Raw genomic sequence first — 19,082 nt, 5'->3', positions numbered from 1 at the left:
AATGCCTGCGAGACATGGTTCAAGCGTTCAGAGTAACCATATACTCAGCTTTGAAAATAGATGCCTACGAGGAATTTTAGGCGTGAGGTGGTTTGACTTTCTGAGAAAACGAAGAAATACGGCGTAGGACGTTACAACTGTCGCCAAGAAAAGGCTATTCGGTTGGCTAGTCAATGTACCTAACCGACATGCCTCCCGAAAGACTTTATCAAGTTGACTCTTTTACAAGGCATCAGATTCCCACCACCCAGGACAATGAATTTCGGGACGCGGATTTGACTTGAGAAGATTCAAGGGATCTGGCAGCCGACAGAAGAGCCTGGAGGCAGTTTGTAAATTCCGTATGCTTCACATAGAGAGTGGATATGGTAAAGTACAACAATAAAAAATAGTACAGTGGAACCTCTCATAACAACTTTAATTCGTTCCAGCATCTTACTCGTTAAGCGAAACATTTTTTCCATAGAAATCAATGGAAAATATATCAATGCATTCCAGGCCGAAAGAAAACTGTATTTTATTAAATATCTATTTTTTAACGTTTATTCAAATAAAATTACTTGTAAATTGTTAATAAGTGTTAAAACTTGGAATATAATTTAGATTTGAAAAAAACCTAAATAAAAATATGAATTTATGGCAAATAATTTATCCCTTTTAATTAGAAAACTGTTTTAAGACATTTGTTTTAGCCGACGCTTCAAAATTTTGCGAAAATGTGTCACAGCATTATCATTGAATAAATTTGTAACAGGAATAGACACCTCCTTATTAGGATGATGCTTCTTAATGTGCAACAGTTTCCCATGCTTTCAGCATTTCTCTTATTGTGCTAGAAGATTGTTGCTCTGCTACTTCGTCCTCCTCCATAATGTATTGCTGTGAAACACGATGCAACTCCATAAATTCTTCGGTTGTCAGCTCTTGGCTGTACTCTTTCACAAGCTCTTCAATATCGTTGTTATTCACCTCGAGCACCGTGATATTAGCTAATGACACAATCTCGCTGACTGTAGACTACACAGTTACTGTTTCAAAATCACATTTGACAACACTCTCTGGCCAAAGTTTTTTCTAAGCAGAAGTTAGGGTCCCCTTGGTAACTCTTTCCCAAGCCGTGAAAGTCCCGGTTCACAGGTGAATGTCGTGAAAAAGGGACTTACCTTTCTTCTGTTACTCATTATGCGAAACATCGCTCGCTAAGGGAGCAACTTTTTCAGTTTTTTTTTGCTCGTGATGAGAGGTTCCACTGTAAAACAATTTAAAAATACATTGAAAATGTTTTTTTTTCACATCATGATAATACAAAATACATAGATACCATATTAATAATGTACATTTAGCTGCTTTTTATTTGAATCCACAAATCCTTATTTTTTCTTGGTCGCCAAAATAAAATTTAATAATTATTAAGTAATAGATGGGTAATACATAATTATTTCCACACCTAATGACGAACCTACTGACTTTTGAGATATGGGTAAGCGTCTTGCAGCTTCGATCACGGCATAGTGTTTTTTTTTTAATCTAGAAAGCAGTGCAATGATCACATCCGTAAATTTATGTTGACAAAAGCAACATGGCGGGTGTTTTCGTTCCTGGCAGTAGCGGGAATTATGCTGTGTGTTGTGAATTTGAGTGCATATATGTGTTTAAATCAGTGTCCTAGAGTTTGCAAGGTATGTAATTAATATTAATTTACTTATCATTGGGTTTTAAAGCTACCAGATATATATGTTTTCATTTTGTCTGTCGGCTACCTGTCTGTCTATAATTTTGACATTTCACGTGCGACAGGTGAGTTTATTTTATATTTCTATCGGTATCTCTATTAGTTTTGAGATAAACAAACAATTTAAATTGTTGATTAAAGGTTATACATTTTTCTCTCATTCGGTATTACATTGACGAAAGTTTTTAAAAACAATATGTGACATACTTTCGAAAACTTTATTTTTCTTACCACACATTTTTGCCCCTGACGTCAACATAAGAAATATAAACTTCAAAACTATGAATTTCTCAGTATTTCGCTTAATCAAATAACAATTGTTATATTAATAACAAAGGAAAATCATTTATCTATTTAACCTTAAAAGTGTATACGTGTTTCTCGTATGATTTTTTCAATTTCTTGAAAATCATCTTAGTGACATTAGTGGGTAGATAATACCCATAATGAATTTATTTTTAAAGTTTATTTTTTAAATGTAATTAGTATTAACACAAGAAAACACAATATTCTTTTGATTGTGTCGGGTTTTGGTCCCGTGGTTAGTGTCGCGGACTCTTAAGTCAGAGTTTGTAGGTTCCCACTCTATCACAATTTGATACCTAATTCTAATAATGAGCCGCTTAGGCTCACAAAAATAGTATGAAATTGAAATATTTGTGTAAATAATAAAAACACAAATATATCTCTTTTTTAAAAAAAATAAAAAATATGTACATAAGTATATGAACTAACTAACTAACTAACCATCACGCCGCTTCCCCGCAGGGGTAGGCAGAGAGAATCGAACGCCACACCACTCTGTCTTTGCAAACATTCTTTGCCTCTTCTACATTCATGCATCTCCTCATACATACCCGCTTATGTATTTACAATAATGCAATATATGTAATATTGTGGGTGTTATATAATGCAGTATTAGTAAAGTGTGGGTATTTTGCATCGAAGAGTACTTTGCAACAGGTGGAATTGTTTTTTTTTTCACTTCAAATATCATGTATCGTTTTAAAACTCCATGAATTCAGATTTGTGTATATTGAAGGCAGTGTTGACTGACTGCCTGGCTGGTTCACAGACTCACCAACGTACAGCCTAAATAAACTGCTTAGCCTAGAAATATGAAATGATTTTATAACCTAAGCACTCGCTGTTTTTTTTTAAATTCAATCCGTTAGGGTGGTGAAAAGGAAGGGGTAATTTTTTTAAAAACCATTTTGTTATCTTGAAAACTGAAAGTGTTACAAATGTGAACGTTTGTATTGAGATTTTTCTTTTGTGCAATTGTGATTGACCATTTTGCCCCCCTCCATAGCGTAGTGTTTACTGCGTTTGGCTATCACGCTGGAGGTCCCGGGTTCGATTTCCAGGGGGTCAAGATGAATAAAATGGTGTTTTTTGTTTTAACTAAGTATTTATTCGACATTACCCTGGGCTTGCACTGGACCTGAGGCGTAAGACTGATCACCCCACCTTTATAAAATTAACGATCAACTAAACATCGCATCAAGCAGTGCCCTATGCACTATTGTGTGCGGATGAGGGTAAGAATAAGATAAGGAGGATATTTAGCATTTTTCGAAGATTCGATTTAGGTAGACAAAAACGGGGGGCGAATTCGTCTGATTGAAGGCATTTCGACTGCATTCAGTCCACTTTCATCCTTCTTTTGCCAATTCCATGCTTCACTTCCATATGTTAGGGTTGGAACCAGGACTCCATTGTATACTGCCAGTTTGACTTTCGCTGATAGATTTTTATTTGCTATACTTAAGTGAATTCAGAGCACCATTCACTCTGTTCCCGGCATTCACTCTCTTTTCTATATTATTATCAATCTCTCCATCCCTAGAAAACATACTTCCCAAATCTACGTGTTTTTATTCCGTAAATACCCAAATTCGCCGAATCCGTTTATTTAAGTTCAGTTTAAGGGCTTTATAAGCAGTTTGAATATCGATTATTTCCAATGAGAACGCCAATCTTTTGTGATTGCAAAGAATGAAGCGCCGAAAATGGCATGTCAGTCAATTTAGACATTTCCGGGAGTTTCCCCCTCACTCACCCCTTCTTCCCTTGGTGGATTTTCTATACCAATACAGTATTGATGTTTTCCAGGTGTTATGATAATAAAAATTGCCGTACTATTTGTGTATTTATGATGTATGAATTGCCATTTTTGTAAATCGTACCTCCCATAGACGAGGGCTGTTCGTGAACGACCCGATCTAAATTACGCGTTCATTTATTTACATTGATTGTGTGACCGAGTCCCAACTTTGATTGAATCTCGTTCACTAGCTTGCTAATTCGACGATTCGCTTATTCGTTGATTCGGTGATTCGTGTAACATACACCATTCTACCCATGATTGACAGCCCTGGATTACTCGCTTTCCATATAGAAACACGACCAGTGCCTACTATGCCTTATTTAATATTGGCTACCAATCCTTCTGCCTACCGCGATTAAAATCTGCACGCCACTGTACATATGTATATGTATATGTATGACTTCCGAAATTTTAGTAGTGTGGTTGTCAATCATGGGTAGAATGGTGAATATTACACGCGTGTAAAGTGATAATTTCACCAGCCTATGACAGTATAACAGAAGCCCCGTAAATACTCAGACTTCCATATTCTTCTTTATCTATGTTCAGAGGTCAAAATTTTTTTTTTCAATTTTATACTCGTACATACAATGAATCTTTAAAAAACTTTAATATCATATTTAAGGCCCAGCATTCATTAACTCGCATTGAGGTCACATGTCTACTCGCACCCGATTTTTTAAAGAATGTATATCGGATTTTTTTTGTTTTTTAGAATATATATATATTAGAAAAAATATTTTTACAATTTTTCTAACTTCCTACCTTTCAATAACTCTTTTCTTATCAAAACCGTATAATTATTAAGAAGAAATATTATTTTAAGAAATAAAGAGTCGTTGTTTTTTTATCCACTCACATTTTTACTAACAACCAACTAGTTTCGGCAACAATCTGTTGCCCTCTTCAGGGTTTAATTTATGATTTCGAAGAAAAACTTGTATTTTCATTGCAAAAACGGTGTTTTAAGAAAAAAATTAATTACGTAAAATTTTAACTGGAATTAGATAAAATTAAGTTGCGTCTTAACATATCGCTCACTCCTTTCAAGAACGTCATAAATCAAAAAACGTGATTTTTCAGGAGAACGTTTTTAAAGTTTAAAAATATAATACAATTTATTAAAAATAAATATCAAGCCACTTATTGAACTTTTTAGTGTGCTACAGATCTTTTTAGGTTAAACCTGAAGGTTTTTTCTCCATTTGAAAAATAATTATTTTATTTTAAAAAAATAATTAAACAATACCTCTTCTTCAAAATGCAAAAACAACACTTTCTGCCCTGTAGCGGGTAAATATTAAGTTGAAAATATGCCGCTTTTGCTGGGATATAGTTCATTTTCTGGGCATTCCGAAAACACGCACAACTGAAAATTGACGATTTTTGATTTATAACGTTCTTGAAAGAAGTGAGCGATAAGCTTGGCCTTAAACTATGTATGTTAAATCCGAAATTCCTCCCGACTGAAAATAACCTATTGATATCAAAATACATTTTTTCACTGAATTTCCTTATTCAAGTTGCAAAGTTACGTCTCTTGGCGATTAGCCGTCGTTCGTCACCGCGGGGGCGGATTTATGAGACAGCGTTATCCAGTAAAAGCCTTTTTAGGGCTGACCTGCCCCCGCCCTATAGATAACCGTGAATCCTCAACCTGTACAATGATTTAAAGGGCGCGCCCGTTCTGCGACCGACTTTCACGTTGGATCTATAACATAATTGCCTGGAGTACGTGACCGCCTACTCTATAATTTTGTGATGAGCCTACCGCAAGTTCATAGTGGTTGGAACGACGCGGATGGCCGTGCAAAGGTGTGGAGGACAACGATACAAAAAAATTTGAGAACAAGACTTAAAGAAATATATATTTATTAGTTGCCATAGAAAATTCTCTATGTCTATTATTTACAAGGATTTGTAGCATTTTTAGTTTATTTGACTTAAAAATTCTAGTGGTTATGTATAGTTAATAACAAATGAACAAGGTTGATCCCTAAATACGAAACAAAAGATACAATAATACAATAGACACAATGGGTTCAATATCTTATATCAATCAAGATTTTTTGACTTTTTGCTCACAAAAACCTAAATTAAGGAAAATGTAAATTAGGGGTATTGAAAAAAAAAAATTTTATATTTTTGTAAAAACTGTAATGCCTTAACGAATAAAACAAACAAAAAACCTAAAAACATTTTGAGTGTGTCCAAATACTTGTTCACAAATCTGGATTATTTCCAATTATAGGAGTTATTTTTCATATAATTTTTTTGACATCTCTTCAAAGGTGAAGAGAATATGGAAGTCTGGGACTATTTGGACACACTCAAAATGTTGTAAATAAATTAACTGGTCAAATTATAATATTAAATAATAAAAACGAAAATGATATTTTCTGGCGTTTCTTATGTACTTATGTGATTATAATCCAGGATTCGGACCTCACATACTAATATAAGAGTTTCTGCTAAATAAAAAGCTTCTTTTCATCTCATTCATTGATGTCTCTGGTGAAGTTCTAGTGATTTAAGAACAATGTTTCGAAATTGGTTTATTTATGGTTCATTTATTTATTTATTTATTGAACGGCTGAAGCCTTTAAGATAATACATATATACAGTATCTTATATAAAAATACACTAATGAATACACTAATAGAGAAACAAAAAGTCTTATAACAAATAGTCTTAAAACAAAAAATCATAATAAAATAACAAATAGTAAGCACTGGTAAATACACGTCTCCTTCAAACACTATCAGCGAGCAGCAAGAGAGAGTGAAACACTTATATATATTATTGACAACCACACTACTTAAGTAGTGTGGTTGTCAATAATGGGTAGAATTGGTGAATGTTACACGTGTGTAAACCAGCCTATGACGGTCGTCAGCATTTATTGTTTTCATTTGATGATGATGTTTGATATCGTCATATAAAGAAAATCGCCTTCGCGATATTCAGCGCCAGTAGTTTTGTCCAGCGGTGAGGATTGTTTGTTAAGTTATTGTGTAGGTACTCGGAGGTTGCACCAGTAAATATGGCATAATTACCATGTGTGTTTAGTTCATTTGCAAGTTTGCGTTTCGCGGAGGCCACTCTGGGTGAGTTTGGGCGCAATTCAGCCCGCCCGACGCATTACCGGCCCAATATTGGAACATGATTTTTAATACTTATATTAATGCCAGAATCTATTTCGGTTTTATGTCAGAACTACGTCTCAAGTACCTACACATCATATTGCGAATATTTTCACTCTCTTCTCGGGAGACTGTCACGGAGAGAAAATAATAACAATGTTTCAAAATTGGTTCATATATATAAAACTTGAAACCTTAATGTATGGAAGTGAAACATGGAGTTGGCAAAAGACGGATGAAAGTAGACTGATTGCAGTCGAAATGCGATCTCTCAGAATAATTTGAAACGATGTATGATAGATGTTCGAATAGTGAAATAAGGAGAGAATGCAAAGCTGAGACAAGCATTTTCGATATAATTAAGAAAAGTGTGTTGATATGATTGGGACATGTAGAACGAATGAGTGAGGAAAGAACGGTAAAACAAATTTGTGAGGAGAAGGTAATAGGAAAAAGGAGCAGAGGAAGACCGAGAAAAACTTGGCACGATCAGGTATGCCAAATACTTGAGAGCGGTCAGGTTAGGAGTCGAAACAAATGGCGGGTGTGTATGAGGAGATGCATGAACGTGGAAGAGGCGAATAATGTTTGCAAAGACAGAGTGGTGTGGCGTTCTATTCTCTCTGCCTACCCCTGCGGGGAAGCGGCGTGATGGTTAGTTATTTTATATATAAAACTTCCAAGAATTTGAAAAGTTTGGTTGTCAATAATGGGTAGAATTGGTGAATGTTACACGTGTGTAATGTGATCACTTAAAGCCTGTGACGGTCGTCATCTCCGTAAATGCCTAGACTTCCATATTCTTCTTCATCTTTGATGAGATGTCAAAAATAATATGAGAGAAAAAAAAATTGGTTTCCTGTTTCGAAAAACTTTTGGTTTACTATTTCGACAGTAAGGGTCTGTGAAGATAAATTTGCTAGAAATCTTTGCGTAAAAATAAAAATAAAAATCTTTGTGAATGAATAGATACTACCGCAAAGTGACTGCCGAATCAGTTAATTAAAAAAAATGTATGAATCTAATTAACACTGTATTAATAACTACATGAATACAGAGCTTTCTAACTTTTCAACATCGATGCTCTAAAAATAATGTCAAAAGATATGGCTACATTTTTTATTTTATCATAATAAGTTTTAGTGTTTTTAATGTTACAAGTGAAAGTATGAAATAATATTTTAGGAGTTAATTTTCACAAAAGTGATCTATTCTGTATTTTTTAGATTACAGTTATTATGACTTTACGTATCGAAGTTCCCTATATGTACCGTAGAACGGGGCTACTTGAACTTTGATGTGTTACTTGAGCCCAGCACAAAAAAAAATCAAATCTGTATTTAGTCTACCATAATGAACGTATCGACATGATTTATTGTTTCCCTGACAGGTGACACTTATTGTCACGATACTTCGATCGATACCACGATCTAAATATTATTTTTTGTGCTGGGCTCAAGTAACACATCAAAGTTCAATTAGCCCTATTCTGCGGTACCTAATTAACATTAGATGATATCTTTATATAAATTTAATTTTCCAATAGTTTAGAGACTAGAAGGAATGTGTATTTGATTACGTATTTTTTTCGATTGTTGCGCGGTATGATCGATAATCCTGAAATTATCCGGAGCATTGGTCTGTATGTTCCCGATAGTTACCTAAGACAGCGTCGACATAGATTGTTTCACATTCCTATATACAGGACCAACCTGCCGATGGTTATGCCTGTAGGAAGATCTACCGCTATGTTGAACAATATCACATTGGATATGTATCTGTTCCATGTGTCCGTAGGAGTTTTTTGAAGCGGGATTCTTCTACACATTTAACAAGAGTCTTCTTGCTTACTTTTTAATTTGTTTTTTTTTTTAATGTATACGCCTTAAATGTTAGTTTATAATGTATATATTAATTATTGAATAAATTGAATTGAATTGAATTGAATTGAATATGCAAGGCTAACTCTAGGTGAATTTATTTATATCGCTATTCTTCCTATTTTTACAAGATAACTTATATTTACTAAATCATAATATTCTTTGACATAATATCCCCCTGATGATACCCTCTGCAACGGAGGCTGAAACGTCGGCATTAAGATCAACACAATTGTATGATATCCTAAAACCAAACAACAGTATAAACGGCCGTGAAAATTAGTAAAGTATATAAAAGAAAAAGTAAAATAGGTAATAGGTTATCTGTTTTATTTTCCAGTCCATGACAATTTTTGAAAATTAGCTTATGTTTCATTATTGTAAAAATGTCGGGTTGTGGTACCGTAGTTAGTGTCGCGGACTCTTTAAGTCAGAGGTTCTCGGTTCGAACCCACTATACCACAATTTGATACCTATCTCTAATAAAGAGCCGCTTAGGCTCACAGAAATAGTATGAAATTGAAATATTTGTGTCAATGATAAAAACACAAATATTTCTCTTTTTTTTATTTTTATATGTGTATACTTATTTAAAGTAAATTTTATCATATACTTAGGTGTTTTAATTTTATATGAAACATCTGTCAATCTTTTTTATATGAAAAAAGATAGAAGTAGAGTGCAAGTAAAAAAAGCTATAGTATTGACATCTCATCCGTAGGGTGAAAATCCAGTATCCTGTGTCTGATATAATAAATAATATTAATATTGTTAAAATTTTAACAAAACATTTTCCTTTAATACTTTAAACGCCATGGAGGGCTTTTTTTAAATGGCGACGTTATTTTTTTTCATTGAAAATATCCTAATTGATTTGTTTCGAATTGTTTCCATCCTTCCACTCTTGAGATTTTGCTTCTACGCTTTAAAAATGGGCGATTACTAAAGCTGTAGGGATGGTGCGCCACCCAGTAATTGTGGGCGGCCCCGGGAGTGCTTTCAGGGGATTAGGGTGCGGTTTAATTAAGCCTTTTTATTTTCCCGGTACCAAAACACAGATTTATTTCTAGATAACCTGCGTGACTATTTCAATTAGTGAAAATTTCCCGTGAAATATTCCGCTCGTGTCGCCGGGCCGCGACCATCTGCCGCCTTTAACCTTAGAATTCTAGACTATCGTAAAAATTACGACGGGAAAATTACCATTCAAGGAAAAAATAATGTTCGCGTCTTTCCCGCGCCCGCTGTTTCACAGTACATTCCTAATGTACTTTTTTATTATTATTACGTGATCTCTTAAACCAACCGATTGCCATTGAACTTCCTTGAAAGACATCTAGAGGTCGACCAAAAAAATCATGGATGCTGCAAAAAGATAACATGATTCGAAGGCATGACCTAGGTGACGTTGTATATGATAGAAGGACCTACAACCTGAGAACGAGGAGAGCTGATCCTAACAGTCTACAAAGACGATAAGTTGAGATGGAGCCAGAAAGAAGACGCGATCTCTAAAAAACAAAGAATATTATTATAACTTCTAAAATAATAAAAGTTTTTGATCATCTTATTTATTACCGTTTTACTTCTGCGTCGTATTTTTTACGAAAGCTTAATAACAACGTCACTCGTATGATAGTTTACTAATGTAGGGTTAACCTCCGTAGTATTAGGTGGGCAGCAAAAGTAAACTTTGGTAAAAATAATAATTGTTATTCTGTCTAATGCTGTCCCGTGATTGATGGATCTGAACGAAGTGATTCCGTTTTCTTGAATTCGCCACCTAACTCTGGGCAGAGTGCTGTCACTACATATGTCCGTCACATATCAAAATTTGAGGACAAGGGGCAGACTCGCTAATTCTATTCCCCCAGTCAAATATCATTATTTTATTATCAACATTTAATTTATTATCAACAGTCGACATTCATATCGTGATGTGTCCCTATTGTTATATAATTTGTCCTTGACTTGAGCTTTGATCTTTCCCCTTTTCCACCCTCACGTCCCTCTTCCATTTATTTTTACTAACTTACAAATCGCTCACTCCTTTCAACAATGTCATATATGAAAAATCCTCAATTTTCAGTTGTGCATGTTTTCGGAATGCCCAGAAAATGTACTATATCCCAGCAAAAGCGGCATATTTTTAACTTAATATTTACCCGCTACTGGGCAGAAAGTGTTGTTTTTCCATTTTCAAGAAAAGGTATTGTTTTATTTTTTTTTAAATACACTAAATATTTTTCAAATGGAGAAAAAACCTTCAGTTTTTACCTGAAAAGATCTGTTACACAGTCAAAAGTTCAATAAATGACTTGGTATTTATTTTTAATACATTCTATTATATTTTTAAACTTTAAAAATGATCAAGTTTTTTGATTTATGACGTTGTTGATAGGAGTGAGCGAAATGTGAAATTTTAAACTGAAATGGTACAAATACCTGTTTTGTGTTACTCGTTAATGTTAATTGAATTTTTGTAATTTTTTTGTTAAATTTACAAATAATAATAAATAAATAAATCAAACTCAACATTTTGTAGAAAATGTCTCGGATCTGTGTGAAATTAGGTATAGATAATTTATAATGCCATTTTGATTTAGGAGAATAGATGTTCGCGTGATACATCGATGATTCGAGTTAATTAATATCGTGGCGCACAAATTTGATTGATGATAATGTTGAACCTTGCCGAAATGATCAGTTGTATCGTTGTAATGAAAAATGTTTCATTATATTCGACAAATGTTATCTTGTCATGGCCTTTGAGCTTTCTATTTCCGGACGTAAAATCATTCGCCATTTCCTTTTTTAAATTCATGGCAATTTTTCCTTGTTATATACCTACTTTGTATAGGTATTAAGATAAATATATATGTGATTGTTCGTGTCATGACGAATCCTTCCGTTTTTTGGGCATATTGCCAGAAATGGAAACTCGACTCGATTCGTGGACTTGTGAACGACTACCACAACCTCGATCATTCCTGTCCAACTGAGAATTAGCGATGGGATCGATCGAATGAAGATAATCGAGTTATTTGATAAATCCATTTATTCGAATAATATTCGATTGTTTAAAGTGATTCAATTTAGTGGATGTCTCAGATGTCACAATCGGCGGGTATGTATGAGGAGATGCATGAACGTGGAAGAGGCGAAGAATGTTTGCAAAGACAGAGTGATGTGGCGTTCTATTCTCTCTAGTAATTTAGTTCGAATGATTAGTAACGATTTATTATTGATATCTCAACATTGATGAAGAAGTTTATTTCGATGAAAATATTAAGGTTCTGGTATTTACAGGGCTGAAATATCATTGGCTGGTATAAATTGATAATCAATTTTTCATCCATTCCCTGATATGTGAAGTAATTAAGAAACAATCTTACACGGATTCAAGATCTGTACTCTAAAAAAGTTTGTAAATTTACAATTTTTGATATTAAATGTCGCCCAATAAGTTTAATTTTTCTTTATTATGTTGAGACATCTAGATTTTTTCTATTTATTTATTTCAACAAATTACATACATAAGCCACATATATCATATTCTCGGTGAGTAATTTCCATTACTCATTTTGGGACATATAATTAAGATTAATTAATAAGACTGAAAAACAAATCAGAAAACGCAGGGCAAAATGTAAAATATAAAGCCATAAATGATATAATTAACTCCTCAGAAGGGCGTATGTAACTTTTGTTAATAATAATTTTGACCCTCTTAGTGATTGGCTATAAGAAATAAGGAGATATTCGGTTTGGGATTTGCCAAAGAAAAGTTGGCATTGACTTAACTAATAAATATCAAAGACTCGTTTATAATATTCGTTTATAAGTTGCGGAAGGTAGCCACACCTCCCATATTTAATAAATTAACGATCATTGTCTAAATTGAATTGCGCTCCCAACACGTAGGGAATTTGTTTTTGCAACTCCTTTCGTGCTTTCAGCTAAGGTGTGGTTTCCCGAGCGCAGCACGACATCCGCTCGAATATCACAATCCGAGTGACACGAGGAGAACGTGGTGTAAGTCGGAGAATACCATTATAGAGCCGTCGAATGTGGCATTTGGTGTGTGCAACCAATCAGAGTTCTTGACACCTCTGATATTTACGTATCCATTTAGGTTGACAAATTGAATGAACATGAATGTATCAGCATTAGTGGCGAAATTTTTCGTGCCATTTACGATTTGCTCATGTGAATAGTGGTATGTATTTCAAAACTTTTCAGAATGCGCAAGTTAAACATATCTGACTCGTCTATTTTTATTTTTTACTCTACGAGATGTTACCGTCTCTTCGTCAGGACAATAACTACATCAGAATGCAAGTGTCTCTTTACATAACTACCATAACACTATCCATACATTTTTAAATATTCATGACATGCGTTTCGACTCATCATGACTCGGTTCGAAGACCAACACGAGCTAAGGGTGTTTGTTAAAAATCACTCGTAAATGAGTGGAGACACCGTATATGGTGGTTAAAAATAATGCGGAATGCATGGAAACACCTGTGACAATAGATTTTTAAGAAGTATTTACTAAGTAAAACTTAAATTAAAAAGAGTTCGATTTTACCACAAAGTGACCGTGGTGTCAATTAATGAAAATATTATTTAAGGTTTTATTGAAACCTTCATGCGTTTTTTACGAGATTCAAAATTTTTGAAGCTCAGAGCGCGAAAATCAATAAAATATTTTTTAGAGACATAGACTACTGTTTATATCAACTGCTCGGACTAAGCGTTGATATATTTTCCGTGACAATTATTGATGAACCTACATTAAAAGGTTTTTAAAAAAAATCATTTCTTTCGGCAAAAAAAAATAATAGCCCGAAATTAAAGTTGATTCAAATGGAAAAAAAATTGTAAAACTTTTGACGCATTTCGAAGATATAAGTAGGGCGGTAGTTTTGGGGAAAGTGACCAACTGATGCCGCACGGAACACGACATGTCCTTTACCTCACATCTGTGCACTGTGAAGGTCGCACTTGAATTATTTACGTGGGAATATCACCGGCTGTCCCTCCCCTCGGGTGTCGACCAGGGTTGCCAGGTCTTTTCCAAATAAATACCGAACAGTGATAAAAAAAAAGTTTTAATCGTTTATGTATTAAATGTTAAATCAAACACAGATTTTTTGAGTCTGTTAAGACATATTGAGTTTTAAAAATCAATATTGTTTCGCCTAGTTATGGAATTTCAAACAATTGTCACAATATTGATTTTTATGTGTTTTTTTTAAACACAATAAAATACAACTTAGTAGACTCAAAAAATCTGTGTTTGATTTAACATTTAATCCATAAATTCTACAAATCAAACACCAAATCAATAAATGAATAGTTTATTTATATTATTAGCATAAAATACTAAGTACAATTGCACAAGAGCAACTAGCTAACCTAACTTATAAAAATTATATTTTTTCTCACTAATGCACGCTTCCAGCAATGCCTTATTTGCTTTAACTGCTCCGTGCATTTCGCGACATGTCAGAAATTACATCGTATAGATAATTCAGCCTTCACTGTGTCCGCAGCTAATTTATTACGGCTGTCCTGCACTCTGCAATCCACTGTTTTCATTAGCAACGAAGGACCAAATAATTTTATTGCACTCATTATCACCTTCTTCACGAAAATATCTTTTGATAGCATTCCAATCAAGCAACAGCCTTTCCACAGCCGGAAACAAAGTTGCCTATCAAACTGTTATATGGCGAAGTACAGCATGATATTCTTGGTTAACAAAAGCATCGTTTATAAAGGAGAAAATTAATCAGAAATAAATACCGAACCGCCCATAGGGCGTTTATGCACTACACGAAATTTTACCATCCGGCAGTCCGGTTTTGAAAAATGAAAGCGACTACGACAGTTTAGCGTGATCAAATTTACTCACAACGTGTTCACGCACAGATCAAGAGCTCCGATCCGAAGAAAGATGGACAAAAGCACAAGCCAATACAAGCCAATCATCGTTTAAAACGCTAACTGACGTGCCGGACGGTATAATTCCGTGTAGTGGACAAACGCCCATAGGACGCTTGTGCACTACACGGAATTTTACTGTCCGGCAGTCCGGTTAGCATGATAAAACGGATGATTTGCTTGTGCTTTTGTCCGTCTTTCTTCGTATCGGTGCGCGTGAACTCGATCACGCTAAGCTGTCATCGCTTTTATTTTTAAAAAAACCGGACTGCCGGACAGCAAAATTCCTTGTAGTGCAGTGGCAACATTGGTGTCGACGCGAGTGTGTTGGGGTAGTCGTCTTACCGACCGCATCTCCCTCGCCACATCGAGTCCAGCTGCGACCGCCTCCGTGACACGGGGAGTTGTGCCGTTCAAGGTGAAATATATTATACACCGTGGCAAATACTTAAAAAACTAAATGAAAAATAAAAAGAATATCTGGTTGATTTATTCACGATTCGAAGAATAGGTAACTCCTATTAAAATTTAGGACTAGGGCAAGAAAACTGTTCGTATATATATTTCAAAGCTCCTTGAATTGAAAGTAATATAAATAATGCAATATTGAGTAAAACCTCGGCCAATGAATTGTTCAGGTTGACGAATATTTTTTTTTCCTCTACCTCCTTCCCTCCCTTTAACTCCCTTCTTCCTTTACCTTCCTTATTATCATCAATTCATAATTTTCATAAACATTTAATATAATATAAATTAGTTGCTTAATTAAAACAGCAGTACAATTTTAATTTATGTTCAAGCACTATCTACCCTCTGATTGCAAACAGCTATATAAGGTATCAAACGTTTTGACCAATATCACTAGTCTGTTTTTGGTTGGCTGGAAAATATTGCTTATTAACAATAAGCCAGCCTACGTACATAAGTATTTCTTTTCTGTACATGAAGTTTAAATAAAATAAAAATACAATAAACATCGGACGAATATAAACGATGTAACGTACTGAAAATGCTTTTTTTGGCTTTACGAGTAGGTACTTTGTTTTTTTTGGTCCTGTTATGGCATGACTCTACATACATATGTATATTGAACTAATCGTTTTTCGACGAATAATACTAAGTAGTCATATAACTAAATAAATATTTTTACTACTAATCCAAATCCACTTCCTACGAGGAGGAGATGGAGTACACAATCTACCTCCAGGCTCTTCTGTCATGTGCCAGCCTTCCATCCTTTCAAGTCGGGTCCGCGTCCTGAAGTTCGGATCAGAACTGCCGACGGATTGATTGTCAGCGTTGGATGTTTTGGGCAGCGGAAGTTTTATGCCTGGTAAAAGAGGCAAGCTCTCTGAAATGCCTTTTCTTGACGACAGTTGTGACTATGGGTCGCCATTTTTTCACATTTTCTCGCGTAAATCTTGCAAGTAAAGGTAAAACTGTATTTCAGGAATAATAAATTTAACACTTTTTCACTTTAATGTTGACTTGGACTGGTACCTGAAGCCCAAACTGATCAGATCACCTTGCCATAAGTATCGATCAATTGATTCTTCTACACATTTAACAAGAGTCTTTTTGCTTACTTTTTAATGTATACGCCTTAAATGTTAGTTTGTAATGTATATATTAATTATTGAATAAATTGAATTGAATTTAATTAAATCAAGATAACACTGTTTCTCTAAGATGCATTGCCCTATGTACCTTAGAGGGTGGAAAAGGCTTTAAAAAAGATCAGATCCTCTGATTTTATTAGATAAAACAACAAAATATATTAAGAGAAAGCTTAACTTTATCGTAGGTGCCTACATATATATTTTTTTACTGTGCTAAAAGAGAGTGAAATATAACTTTATTTGGTATGATTTATATCCAAATTGAGATATTCGTAATTCTTTAAGGTTAATGAATTTATTGACTACCGCGTCGATATTTTAGGATCCATTATGAGCGAATGTACTGTGCAGTTTGTTCCACATTTTCTCGCGTAAGGGCGGAAGGCACCGGGCGTCGCCCTTTGGAAAATGTCACGACATTTTTGCGCTCGGCATTGTTCTCCGTTTTGGCTCTGCTCTGACATTTGTCCCCTTCTTCCTACGGACATCTTCCATTGTCTGCTGCGAATAGGCGTGCCCTTCAGCCTATAGTCGTTAGCTGTATCGGAAACAACTCTTCTAATGATTAAATCGGTACATATTTAGAATTACGCATTGCAGATTTGGATTATGTATTATGGACAATAAGGAGAATCGCACAAGCACTGACAATATCTGCTTTTGACTAATTGAAGGTTATACTTATTCCCGTTACTCTTAATATTTAGGAACTATTAAAATAATCGCCAAACTATTGTTTTTGGCTATCGCATTTCTTACATCATTTAAACAATTGACCATAAAACTTAACAATAATCTAAGAATGCGTCACAGTAATTTAGAATTTCCTACATCCCTCGGATGAACTTATTTCTCACTATAACGTGAAGAGAGACATCGCTCACTCCATATCGCGCATTTCACAAATCGCTCATTCCTTTCAACAACGTCATATATCAAGCATCGACAATTTTCAGTTGTGCATGTTTTCGGAATGCACAGAAAATGTACTATATCCCAGCAAAAGCGGCATATATTTAACTTAATATTTACCCGCTATAGGGCAGAAAGTGTTGTTTGTGCATTTTGAAGAAAAGGTATTGTTTATTTTTTTTAATATATACTTAAAAATATTTTTCGAATGGAGAAAAAACATTCAGGTTTTACCTAAAAAGATCTGTTGCACGGTAAAAAGTTCAATAAGTGGCTTGATATGTATTTTCAATACATTTCATTATATTTTTAAACTTTAAAAACGATCTCGTGAGAAATCAAGTTTTTTGATATATGACGTTGTTGAAAGGAATGAGCGATATGCGAAATGCGAAATGGAGGTAGAATAGAACTAAATAATGAATAATCTTAGTTATCATTGATTTTTTTAAGTATCTTATTTTTATTAAAAAGTATGTATTTTAAGATTAAAACTAAGAAACAATGGGCTATAAAGAATTTAATTTTTGATATTCTCAATTGATTTTCCATACAAAGAAACCATCCACCATATTCTATATTTATTTTAGAATACCTTTTTTTACACGGTATCGTGAATGAAATGTATCCAACGCTTGAATGAGGAGTTCAGTGTACACAATTTACCCGTATGAATAGTAATAAGTACTTTTTTTTTCTTGGTATACATTCCTTCAGATTGCGTAATATCTTTTTTCTTCTTCCAACTATATCATTTCTCCCTCTGTCGTTGCGCCTTGGTATTGGTGAGGAAATGAAGTAGTTTTATCGCGGTTCCATTTCCCGATTAGGGCAAGACCCGCCTAGTTTTGCTGCCACTCGGTGATAATTCCTGACAAATGGGCCAAGAGTACTCCGAACGGAGACAAACGATCGCTCCTGATAGCACTAATGAAATTAAAGTGATTTCCCTTCGACTTATACTTACTTACACCTCGAAGAATGATGTCATTTCTCTCTTGTAGATTAGCCCAATCTTTTAAGGGCTAAAATTCAAGAATATATCCTGCGGTCATTGTTAAACCCTTAATCACGTTGTAACTTGGGTATATCGACAATTTATTTTGTATATTAAAAGCATTGTTAACTTTGTGGTATGGTTATATAACAATATCCTTATCATTGGTCGTTCACTTTGTGTAATACAACTTAAATGGGATATGTATAATATGTGTAATTCCACTTTTAAGTGGTATTTCACAAAGTGAACGATGAATGATAAAGGGAGTGTTATATCGACAATAATAATATATTATATTTTTAGTGTTGATTTCGTTATTTTTTTCCTGAAGAGTAACAATTAGATTTTGGTAGATATTTTTTCGATTATGATTTGTTCCTCAAGTACGTTTAAATTCTGTTCCAATATGTTTTATTTTATTTTCGAATAACTTTTAATAAGAGTTGTTTGGAAAACCTTCACCTCAATATGATTTAATTTTAAAAAAATGCTAAATCTGTATGTATTATGTGTTGTTTATAAAAAAAATATATGTTCTTATACCGAACAGCTAATAATTGAAAACTCTTTTTCCACCATAAGAAATATTTACATTAGAAAATACATAATAAAATATAATGTGTTAACTTATTTTCATGAAAGAGACAGCGCACTATTTGCTTGATTTTTTTTTTGATTTTCAACTATTATAAATATTTTTAATAGAAAATATAACGTAAAATATAATGTGTCGA

The 19,082-nt window shown here is 34.1% G+C and overlaps 1 protein-coding gene across 1 annotated transcript in view; it reads left to right on the top strand.

Annotated features, from left to right (window-relative positions):
* Positions 1 to 1,554: 1,554 nt before the first annotated feature.
* Positions 1,555 to 19,082, top strand: part of LOC148302263 (phospholipid-transporting ATPase ID-like) — a 106,211-nt gene continuing 88,683 nt past the window's right edge. The window contains exon 1 of the mRNA XM_088271853.1: positions 1,555 to 1,679. The gene's annotated coding sequence lies outside the window, so the exon portion shown is untranslated. The remainder of the gene's footprint in view (positions 1,680 to 19,082) is intronic.

The sequence above is a fragment of the Brachycentrus maculatus genome, unplaced genomic scaffold, assembly GCF_059751285.1.
Source record: "Brachycentrus maculatus isolate JH-2025_06_01 unplaced genomic scaffold, ASM5975128v1 h1tg000469l, whole genome shotgun sequence".
In the NCBI taxonomy this organism is placed as follows: Eukaryota; Metazoa; Arthropoda; class Insecta; order Trichoptera; family Brachycentridae; genus Brachycentrus; species Brachycentrus maculatus.
This window is presented reverse-complemented; position numbering and strand designations above follow the sequence as displayed.